Genomic DNA, 11,908 nt, shown 5'->3' with positions numbered 1-11,908 from the left:
GTTGACCACTTGTCCAATCTATAAGGCTATACCTTAAAGGGTATTCTTACTCACCACTTGGAATGACCATGATATGTTTTACATGGGGAGTTGGTTCCAATGTCCACCACTTGTCCAAGCTAACTCTATTGAAACATAGAGAGAAGCAAAGGTCCACCACTTGTCCAAGCTAGGCTCCATTGAAATATGGAGAGAAGAATGATCCACCATTTATCGAAGATAGGCTTCATTGAAACATGAAGAGAAGCAAGTTGCACCATGTCTCCAAGATGCTAGGATCCATTGAAATACCTTAAACCCACGATATTTTGTACATGTGGGGCTTAAATTCAAGGTCAACCACTTGTCCAAGCTATTATCCCTATTAGAATGAGTGGTTTGGTCTCAAGATTCACCACTTTTCCACTCTATGTCATTATACTAAGAAGATCGTGTTGTTAAGGTCAACCACTTGTCCATCCTATAAGGCTATATCTTAAATGGTATTATTTCCCACCACTTGGAATGCAAATGATAGTTTTTACATAAGGGTTTGGTTCCAAGGTCCACCACTTGTCCAAGCTAACTCTATTGAAACATAGAGAGAAGCAAAGGTCCACCACTTGTCCAAGCGAGGGTCCATTGAAACATAAAGAGAAGGATACTACACCATTTGTCCAAGCCAGGTTCGATTGAAACATTAAGAGAAGCAAGATGCACCATGTCCCCAAGATGCTAGGATCCATTGAAATACCTTAAACCCATGATATTTCCAACATGGGGGGTTTACATTCAAGGTCCACCACTTGTCCAACCTATTATCACTAGTAGCATGAGTGGTTTGGTCTCAAGATTCTCCACTTTTCCACTCTATGTCATTATATTAAGAAGATCTCGGTGTTAAGGTCCACCACTTGTCCAACCTATAAGGCTATATCTTAAAGGGTATTCCTTCGCACCACTTGGAATGACCATGATAGGTTTTACATGGGGGTTTGGTTGCAAGGTCCACCACTTGTCCAAGCTAACTCTTTTGAACCATAGAGAGAAGCAAAGGTCCACCACTTGTCCAAGATAGGTTCGATTGAAACATGGAGAGAAGGATGCTCCACCATTTATTCAAGATAGGTTCCATTGAAACATGAAGAGAAGCAAGCTGCACCATGTGTCCAAGATGCTAAGCTCCATCGAAATACCTTAAACCCACGATATTTTCTACATGGGGGGTTTACATTCAAGGTCCACCACTTGTCCAACCTATTATCGCTAGTAGCATGAGTGGTTTGGTCTCAAGATTCACCACTCTTCCACTCTATCTCATTATATTAAGAAGATCTAGGTGTTCAGGTCCACCTCTTGTCTAACCTATAAGGCTATATCTTAAAGGATATTCTGTATCGCCAATTGGAGTGACCATGATAGGTTATAGATGAGGGTTTCGTTCGAAGGTCCACCACGTTTCCAAGCTAACTCTATTGAAACATAGAGAGAAGCAAAGGTCCACCACTTGTCAAACCTAGCCTCCAATGAAACATAAAGAGAAGGATGCTCCACCATTTGTCCAAGATAGGTTCCATTGAAACATGAAGAGAAGCAAGTTGCACCATGTATCCAAGATGATAGGCTTCATTGAAATACTTTAAACCCACAATATTTCGTACATTGGGGGTTTACATTCAAGGTCCACCACTTGTCCAACCTATTATTGCTAGTAGCATGAGTGGTTTGGTCTCAAGATTCACCACTTTTCCAATCTATGTCATTATATTAAGAAGATCTGGGTGTTAAGGTCCACCACTTGTCCAACCTATAAGGCTATATCTTAAAGGGTATTCTTTCTCAACACTTGGAATGATCATGATAGCTTTTACATGGGGGTTTGGTTCCAAGGTCCACCACTTGTCCAAGATAACTCTATTGAAATATAGAGAGAAGAAAAGGTCCACCACTTGTACAAGCTAAGCTCCATTGAAACATGGAGAAGAGGATGCTCGAGCATTTATCCAAGATAGGCTCCATGGAAACATGAAGAGAAGCAAGCTGCACCAAGATGCTAAGCTCCATTGAAATACCTTAAACCCACGATATTTTGTACATGGGGGGTTTACATTCAAGGCCCACCACTTGTCCAACCTATTATCGCTAGTAGCATGAGTGGTTTGGTCTCAAGATTTGCCATTCTTCCACTCTATCTCATTATTATAAGAAGATCTAGGTGTTAAGGTACACCACTTGTCTAACCTATAAGGCTATATCTTAAAGGGTATTCTTTCTCGCCACTTGGAGTTACCATGATAGGTTTTACATGGGGGTTTGATTCCAAGGTCCACCACGTGTCCAATCTAACTCTATTGAAACATAGAGAGAAGCAAAGGTCCACCACTTGTCCAAGCTAGGCTCCATTGAAATATGGAGAAAAGGATTTTCCACCATTTGTCCAAGATAGGCTCCATTGAAACATGAAGAGAATCAAGCTGCATCATGTATCCAAGATGATAGGCTCCATTGAACTACCTTAAACCCATTTCCTACATTGGGGGTTTACATTCAAGGTCCACCACTTGTCCAACCTATTATTGCTAGTAGCATGAGTGGTTTGGTCTCAAGATTCACCACTTTTCCACTCTATGTCATTATATTAAGATAGATCTGGTTGTTAAGGCTATATCTTAAAGGGTATTCTTTCTCACCACTTGGAATGACCATGATAGCTTTTACATGGGGGTTTGGTTCCAAGGTCCACCACGTATCCAAGCTAACTCTATTGAAACATAGAGAGAAGCAAAGCTCCACCACTTGTCCAAGCTAGGATCCATTGAAATATGGAGAAAAGGATGCTCAACCATTTGTCCAAGATAGGCCGGCTCCATAGAAACATGAAGAGAAGCAAGTTGCACCATGTCATTGAAACACCTTAAACCCACGATATTTCGTACATGGGGGGTTTACATTTAAGGTACACCACTTGTCCAACTTATAGCATGAGTGGTTTGGTCTCAAGATTCACCACTTTACCACTCTATGTTATTATATTAAGAAGATCTGGTTGTTAAGGTCCACCACCTGTCCAACCTATAACGCTATATCTTAAAGAGAATTCTTTTTTCCCACTTGGAATGACCATGATAGGTTTTACATGGGGGTTTGGTTCCAAGGTCCACCACTTGTCCAAGCTTACTCTATTGAAACATAGAGAGAAGAAAAGGTCCACTACTTGTAAAAGCTAGGCTCCATTGAAACATGGAGAGAAGGATGCTCCACCATTTATCCAAGATAGGTTGCATTGAAACATGAAGAAAAGCAAGCTGCACCATGTGTCCAAGATGCTAAGCTCCATTGAAATACCTTAAACCCACGATATTTTGTACATGGGGCGTTTACATTCAAGGTCCACCACTTGTCCAACCTATTATCGCTAGTAGCATGAGTGGTTTGGTCTAAAGATTCACCACTCTTCCACTCTATCTCATTATATTAAGAAGATCTAGGTGTTAAGGTCCATCACTTGTCTAACCTATAAGGCTATATCTTAAAGGGTATTCTTTCTCGCCACTTGGAGTGACCATGATAGGTTATACATGGGAGTTTGGTTCGAAGGTCCACCACGTGTCCAAGCTAACTCTATTGAAACATAGAGAGAAGCAAAGGTCCACCACTTGTCCAACCTAGGCTCCACTGAAACATGGAGAGAAGGATACTCCACCATTTGTCCAAGATAGGCTCCATTGATACATGAAAAGAAGCAAGTTGCACCATGTATTCAAGATGATAGGCTCCAGTGAAAGACGTGAAAACCACGATATTTCGTACATAGGGGGTTTACATTCAAGGTCTACCACTTGTACAACCTATTATCCCTAGTAGCATGAGTAGTTTGGTCTTAAGATTCACCACTTTTTCACTCTATATTATTATATTAAGAAGATCTGGTTGTTAAGGTCCACCACTTGTCCAACCTATAAGGCTATATCTTCAAGGGTATTCTTTCTCCCCACTTGGAATGACCATGATAGGTTTTACATGGGGGTTTGGTTCCAAGGTCCACCACTTGTCCAAGCTAAATCTATTGAAACATAGAATGAAGCAAAAGTCCACCACTTGTCCAAGCTAGGGTCCATTGAAACATGGAGAGAAGGATGCTCCATTATTTATCCAAGATAGGCTCCATTGAAACATGAAGAGAAGAAACCTGCACCATGTCTCCAAGATGCTAGGCTCCATTGAAATACCTTAAACCCACGTTATTTTGTACATGGGGGGTTTAAATTCAAGGTCAACCACATGTCCAAGCTATTATCCCTAATAGCATGAGTGGTTTGGTCTCACGATTCACCACTTTTTCACTCTATTGACACATAGCGAGAAGCAAAGGTCCACCACTTGTCCAAGCTAGGGTACATTGAAACATGGAGAATAGGATTCTCTACCATTTCTCCAAGATAGGCTCCATTGAAACGTGAAGAGAACCAAGCTGCACCATGTATGCAAAATGATAGGCTCCATTGAAATACCTTAAACCCACAAGATTTCGTACATGGGGGGTTCAGATTGAAGGTATTATCGCTAGTAGCATGAGTGGTTTGGTCTCAAGATTCACCACTTTTCCACTCAATGTCATTATATTAAGAAGATCTGTGTGTTAAGGTCCACCACTTGTCCAATCTATAAGGCTATATCTGAAAGAGTATTCTTTCTCGCCACTTGGAGTGACCATGATAGGTTTTACATGGGGGTTTGGTTCCAAGGTCCACCACTTGTCCAAGCTAACTCTATTGAAACATAGAGAGAAGCAACGGTCAACCACTTGTCCAAGCTAGGGTCCATTGAAACATGGAGAGAAGGGTTCTCGACCATTTGTCCAAGATAGACTCCATTGAAACATGAAGAGAAGCAAGCTGCACCATGTTTCCAAGATGGTAGGATCTATTGAAATACCTTAAACCCATGATATTTCGTACATGGGGGCTTTACGTTCAAGGTCCACCATTTGTCCAACCTAATAGCGCTAGTAGCATGAGTAGTTTGGTCTCAAGATTCACCACTTTTCCACTCTATGTCATTATATTAAGAAGATCTGAGTGTTAAGGTTCACCACTTGTCCAACCTATAAGGCTATATCTTAAAGGATATTCTTTCTCGCCACTTGGAGTGACCATGATAGGTTTTACATGGGGGTTTGGTTCCAAGGTCCACCACTTGTCCAAGCTAACTCTATTGAAACATAGCGAGAAGCAAAGGTCCACCACTTGTCCAAGCTAGGATCCATTGAAACATGGAGAGAAGAATGCTCCACCATTTGTCCAAGATAGGCTCCATTGAAACATGAAGAGAAGCAAGTTGCACCATGTATCCAAGATGCTAGACTCCATTGAAATACCTTAAACCCACGATATTTCGTACCTGGGGGGTTTACATTCAAGGGCTACCACTTGTCCAGCCTATTATCTCTAGTAGCATTAGTGGTTTGGTTTCAAGATTCACTACTTTTCCACTCTATTTCATTATATTAAGAATATCTCTGCGTTAAGGTCCACCACATGTCCAACCTATAAGGCTATATCTTAAATGGTATTCTTCCTCACCACTTGGAGTTACCATGATAGGTTTTACATGGGGGTTTGATTCCAAAGTCCACCACTTGTCCAAGCTAACTCTAGTGAAACATAGAGAGAAGCAATGGTCCACCACTTGTCCAAGCTAGGCTCCATTGAAACATGGAGAGAAGGATTCTCCACCATTTGTACAAAATATGCTCCATTGAAACATGAAGAGAAGCAAGCTGCACCATGTATCCAAGATGATAGGCTCCATTGAAATACCTTAAACCCACGATATTTCGTACATGGGGGGTTTACATTCAAGGTCCACCACTTGTCCAACCTATTATCCTTAGTAGCGTGAGTGGTTTGGTCTCGAGATTCACCACTTTTCTACTCTATGTCATTATATTAAGAAGATCTGGGTTTTAAGGTCGACCACTTGTCCAACCTATAAGGCTATATCTTAAAGGGTATTCTTTGGAATGACCATGATATGTTTTACATGGGGGTTTGCTTCCAAGGTCCACCACTTGTCCGAGCTAACTCTATTGAAACATAGAGAGAAGAAAAGGTCCACCACTTATCCAAGCTAAGGTCCATTGAAACATGGAGAGAAGGATTATCCACCATTTGTCGAAGATAGGATTCATTGAAACATGAAGAGAAGCAAGCTGCACCATGTCTCCAAGATGCTAGGATCCATTGAAATACCTTAAATCCACGATATTTTGTACATGTGGGGTTTAAATTCAAGGTCAATCACTTGTCCAAGCTATTATCTCTAGTAGAATGAGTGGTTTGGTCTCAAGATTCACCACTTTTCCACTCTATGTCATTATATTAAGAAGATCTGGGTGTTAAGGTCCACCACCTGTCCAACGTATAAGGCTATATCTTATACGTTATTCTTTCTCGCCACTTGGAGTGACCATGATGGCTTTTACATGGGGGTATGGTTCCAAGGTCCACCACTTGTCCAATCTAACTCTATTGAAACATAGAGAGAAGCAAAGGTCCACCACTTGTCGAAGCTAGGCTCCATCAAAACATGGAGAGAAGGATGCTCCATCATTTGTCGAAGATAGGCTCCATTGAGACATGAAGAGAAGCAACCTGCACCATGTCTCAAAGATGCTAGGCTCCATTGAAATACGTTAAGCCCACGAAATTTCGTACATGGGGGGTTTACATTCAAGGTCCACCACTTGTCCAACCTATTATCTTTAGTAGCATGAGTCGTTTGGTCTTGAGATTCAGTACTTTTCCACTCTATGTCATTATATTAAGAAGATCTCGGTGTTAAGGTCCACCACTTGTCTAACCTATAAGGCTATATCTTAAAGGGTATTTTTTCTTGACCACTTGGAATCACCATGATAGGTTTTACATGGGGGTTTGGTTCCAAGGTCCACCACTTGTCCAAGCTAACTCTATTGAAACATAGAGAGAAGCAAAGGTCCACCACTTGTCCAAGCTAGGATCCATTGAAACATGGAGAGAGGGATGATCCACCATTTGTCCAAGTTATTCTCCATTGAAACATGAAGAGAAGCAAGCTGCACCATGTCTCCAACATGCTAGGCTCCATTGAAATACCTTCACCCCATGATATTTCGTACATGGGGGGTTTACATTCAAGGGCCACCACTTGTCCAACCTATTATCTCTAGTAGCATGAGTGGTTTGGTCTCAAGATTCACCACTTTTCCACTCTATGTCATTATATAAGAAGATCTCGGTGTAAGGTCCACCACTTGTCCAACCTATAAGGCTATATCTTAAAGGGTATTCTTTCTCGCCACTTGGAGTTACCATGATAGCTTTTACATGGGGGTTTGATTCCAAGGTCCACCACTTGTCCAAGCTAGCTCTATTGAAACATAGAGAGAAGCAAAGGTCCACCACTTATCCAAGCTAGGATCCATTGAAACATGGAGAGAAGGATGCTCCACCATTTGTCCAAGATAGGATCCATTGAAACATGAAGAGAAGCAAGTTGCACCATGTATCCAAGATGATAGGCTCCATTGAAATACCTTAAACCCATGATATTTCGTACATGGGGAGTTTACATTCAAGGTCCACCACTTGTCCAACCTATTATCCTTAGTAGCGTGAGTGATTTGGTCTCGAGATTCACCACTTTTCCACTCTATGTCATTATATTAAGAAGATCTGGGTTTTAAGGTCGACCACTTGTCCAACCTATAAGGCTATATCTTAAAGGGTATTCTTTGGAATGACCATGATATGTTTTACATGGGGGTTTGCTTCCAAGGTCCACCACTTGTCCAAGCTAACTCTATTGAAACATAGAGAGAAGCAAAGGTCCACCACTTGTCCAAGCTAAGGTCCATTGAAACATGGAGAGAAGGATTATCCACCATTTGTCGAAGATAGGATTCATTGAAATATGAATAGAAGCAAGCTGCACCATGACTCCAAGATGCTAGGATCCATTGAAATACCTTAAACCCATGATATTTTGTACATGTGGGGTTTAAATTCAAGGTCAATCACTTGTCCAAGCTATTATCCCTAGTAGAATGAGTGGTTTGGTCTCAAGATTCACCACTTTTCCACTCTATTTCATTATATTAAGAAGATCTGGGTGTTAAGGTCCACCACATGTCCAACGTATAAGGCTATATCTTAAACATTATTCTTTCTCGCCACTTGGAGTGACCATGTTGGCTTTTACATGGGGGTTTGGTTCCAAGGTCCACCACTTGTCCAAGCTAACTCTATTGAAACATAGAGAGAAGCAAAGGTCTACCACTTGTCGAAGCTACGCTCCATCGAAACATGGAGACAAGGATGCTCCACCATTTGTCCAAGATAGGCTCCATTGAAACATGAACAGAAGCAACCTGCACCATGTCTCCAAGATGCTAGGCTCCATTGAAATACGTTTAGCCCACGATATTTCGTACATGGGGGGTTTAAATTCAAGGTCCACCACTTATCCAACCTATTATCCTTAGTAACATGAGTGGTTTGGTCTTGAGATTCACCACTTTTCCACTCTATGTCATTATATTAATAAGATCTCGGTCTTAAGCTCCACCACTTGTCCAACCTATAAGGCTATATCTTAAAGGGTATTTTTTCTGACCACTTGCAATCACCATGATAGGTTTTACATGAGGGTTTGGTTCTAAGGTCCACCACTTGTCTAACCTAACTTGTCTAACCTAACTCTATTGAAACATAGAGAGAAGCAGAGGTCCACCACTTGTCCAAACTAAGGTTCATTGAAACATGGAGAGAAGGATGCTCCACCATTTATCCAAGATAGGCTCCATTGAAACATGAAGAGAAGAAAGCTGCACCATGTCTCCAAGATGCTAGGCTTCATTGAAATACCTTAATCGCACGATATTTCGTACATGGGGGGTTTAATTTCAAGGTCAACCACTTGCCCAAGCTATTATCCCTAGTAGCATGAGTGGTTTGGTCTCAACATTCACCACTTTTCCACTCTATGTCATTATATTAAGAAGATCTGGGTGTTAAGGTCCACAACTTGTCGAACCTATAAGGTTAGATCTTAAAGGGTATTCTTTCTCGCCACTTGGAGTGAACATGAAAGTTTATACATGGGGGTTTGGTCCAAGGTCCACCACTTGTCCAAGCTAACTCTATTGAACATAGAGAGAAGCAAAGTTCCACCATTTGTCCAAGATAGGCTCTATTGAAACATGAAGAGAAACAAGTTGCACCATGTATCCAAGATGATAGGCTCCATTGAAATACCTTAAATCCACAATATTTCATTCATGGGGGGTTTACATTCAGGGTCCACCACTTGTCTAACCTATTATCGCTAGTAGCATGAGTGATTTGGTCTCAAGATTCACCACTTCGCCACCCTATGTCATTATATTCAGAAGATCTAGGTGTTAAGGTCCACCACTTCTCGAACCTATACGACTATATCTTAAAGGGTATTCTTTCTCCCCACTTGGAATGACCATAATAGGTTTTACATGGGGGTTTGGTTCCAAGGTCCACCACTTGTCCAAGATAACTCTATTGAAACATAGAGAGAAGCAAAGATCCACCACTTGTCCAAGATACGCTCCATTGAAACATGGAGAGAAGGATGCTCCACCATTTGTCCAAGATAGGCTCTATTGAAACATGAAGAGAAACAAGATGCACCATGTATCCAAGATGATAGGCTCCATTGAAATACCTTAACTCCACGATATTTTGTACATGGGGGGTTTACATTCAGGGTCCACCACTTCTCCAACCTATTACCGCTAGTAGCAGGAGTGGTTTGGTCTCAAGATTCACCACTTTTCCACTCTATGTCATTATATTAAGAAGATCTGGGTGTTAAGATCCACCACTTGTCCAACCTATAAGGCTATATCTTAAGCGTTATTCTTTCTCGCCACATGGAGTGACCATGATGGGTTTTACATGGGGGTTTGCTTCAAAGGTCCAACACGTGTCCAAGCTAGGGTCCATTGAAACATGGAGAGAAGGATGCTCCACCATTTGTCCAAGATAGGCTCCATTGAAACATGAAGAGAAGCAAGCTGCACCATGTATCCAAGATGATAGGCTCCATTGAAATACCTTAAACCCACGATATTTCGTACATGGGCGGTTTACATTCAAGGTCCATCACATGTCCAACCTATTATCGCTAGTAGCATGAGTGGTTTGGTCGCAAGATTCCCCACCTTTACACTCTATGTCATTATATTAAGAAGATCTAGGTGTTAAGGTCCACCACTTGTCCAACCTATAAGGCTATATGTTAAAGGGTATTCTTTCTCACCAATTAGAGTGACCATGATAGGTTATACATAGCGATTTGGTTCCAAGGTCCACCATTTGTCCAAGCTAACTCTATTGAAACATAGGAAGAAGCAAAGGTCCACCACTTTTCCAAGCTAGGATCCCTTGAAACATGGAGAGAAGGATGCTCCACCATTTGTCCAAGATAGGCTCCATTGAAACATGAAGAGAAGCAAGTTGCACCATGTATCCATGATGATAGGCTCCATTGAAACACCTTAAACCCACGATATTTCATACATAGGGGTTTACATTAAAGTTCTGACACTTGTCCAACCTATTATCCCTAGTAGCATGAGTGGTTTGGTCTCAAGATTCATCACTTTTTCACTCTATGTTATTATATTAAAAAGATATGGTTGTTAAGGTCCACCACTTGTCCAACCTATAAAGCTATATCTTAAAGGGTATTCTTTCTCACCACATGGAATGACCATGATAGGTTTTACATGGGGGTTTGGTCCAAGGTCCACCACTTGTCCAAGCTATCCATTGAAACATAGAGGCAAGGATGCTCCACCATTTGTCCAAGATAGGATCCATTGAAACATGAAGAGAGGCAAGCTGCACCATGTATCTAAGATGATAGGCTCCATTGAAATACCTTACACCCACGATATTTCGTAGATGGGGGTTTACATTCAAGGTCCACCACTTGTCCAACCTATTATCACTAGTAGCATGAGTGGTTTGGTCTCAAGATTCACCACTTTTCCACTCTATCATTATATTCAGAAGATCTGGGTGTTAAGGTCAACCACTTGTCCAACCCATAAGGCGATATCTTAAAGTGTATTCTTACTCACCAATTGGAATGACCATGATGGGTTTTACATGGGGGTTTGGATTTAAGATCCATCACTTGTCCAAGCTAACTCTATTGAAACATAGAGAGAAGCAAAGGTCCACCACTTGTCCAACTTAGGCTCCATTGAAACATGGAGAGAAGAATCCTCCACCATTTGTCCAAGATAGGCTCCCTTGAAACATGAAGAGAAGCAAGTTGCACCATGTATCCAAGATGATAGGCTCCATTGATATACCTTAAAGCCACGATATTTCTTACATGGGGGGTTTACATTCAAGGTCCACCACTTGTCCAACCTATTATCACTAGTATCATTAGTGGTTTGCGGTCAAGATTCGCCACTTTTCCACTCTATGTCATTATATTAAGAAGATCTGGTTGTTAAGGTCCACCACTTATCCAACCTATAAGGCTATATCTAAAAGGGTATTCTTTCTCGCCACTTGGAGTTACCATGATAGGTTATATATGGGGGTTTGGTTCCAAGGTCCACCACTTGTCCAAGCTAACTCTATTGACACATAGCGAGAAGCAAAGGTCCACCACTTGCCCAAGCCAGGGTCCATTAAAATATCCACCATTTGTCCAAGATAGGCTCCATTCAAACATGAAGAGAAGCAAGCTGCACCATGTATCCAAGATGATAGGCTCCATTGAAATACCTTAAACCCACGATATTTCGTACATGAGGGTTTTACATTCAATGTCCATCACTTGTCCAACCTATTATCGCTAGTAGCATGAGTGGTTTGGTCTCAAGATTCCC

The sequence above is a fragment of the Adiantum capillus-veneris genome, chromosome 11 (genome assembly GCF_014529385.1).
Source record: "Adiantum capillus-veneris isolate H3 chromosome 11, ASM1452938v2, whole genome shotgun sequence".
Lineage (NCBI taxonomy): Eukaryota > Viridiplantae > Streptophyta > Polypodiopsida > Polypodiales > Pteridaceae > Adiantum > Adiantum capillus-veneris.
This window is presented reverse-complemented; position numbering follows the sequence as displayed.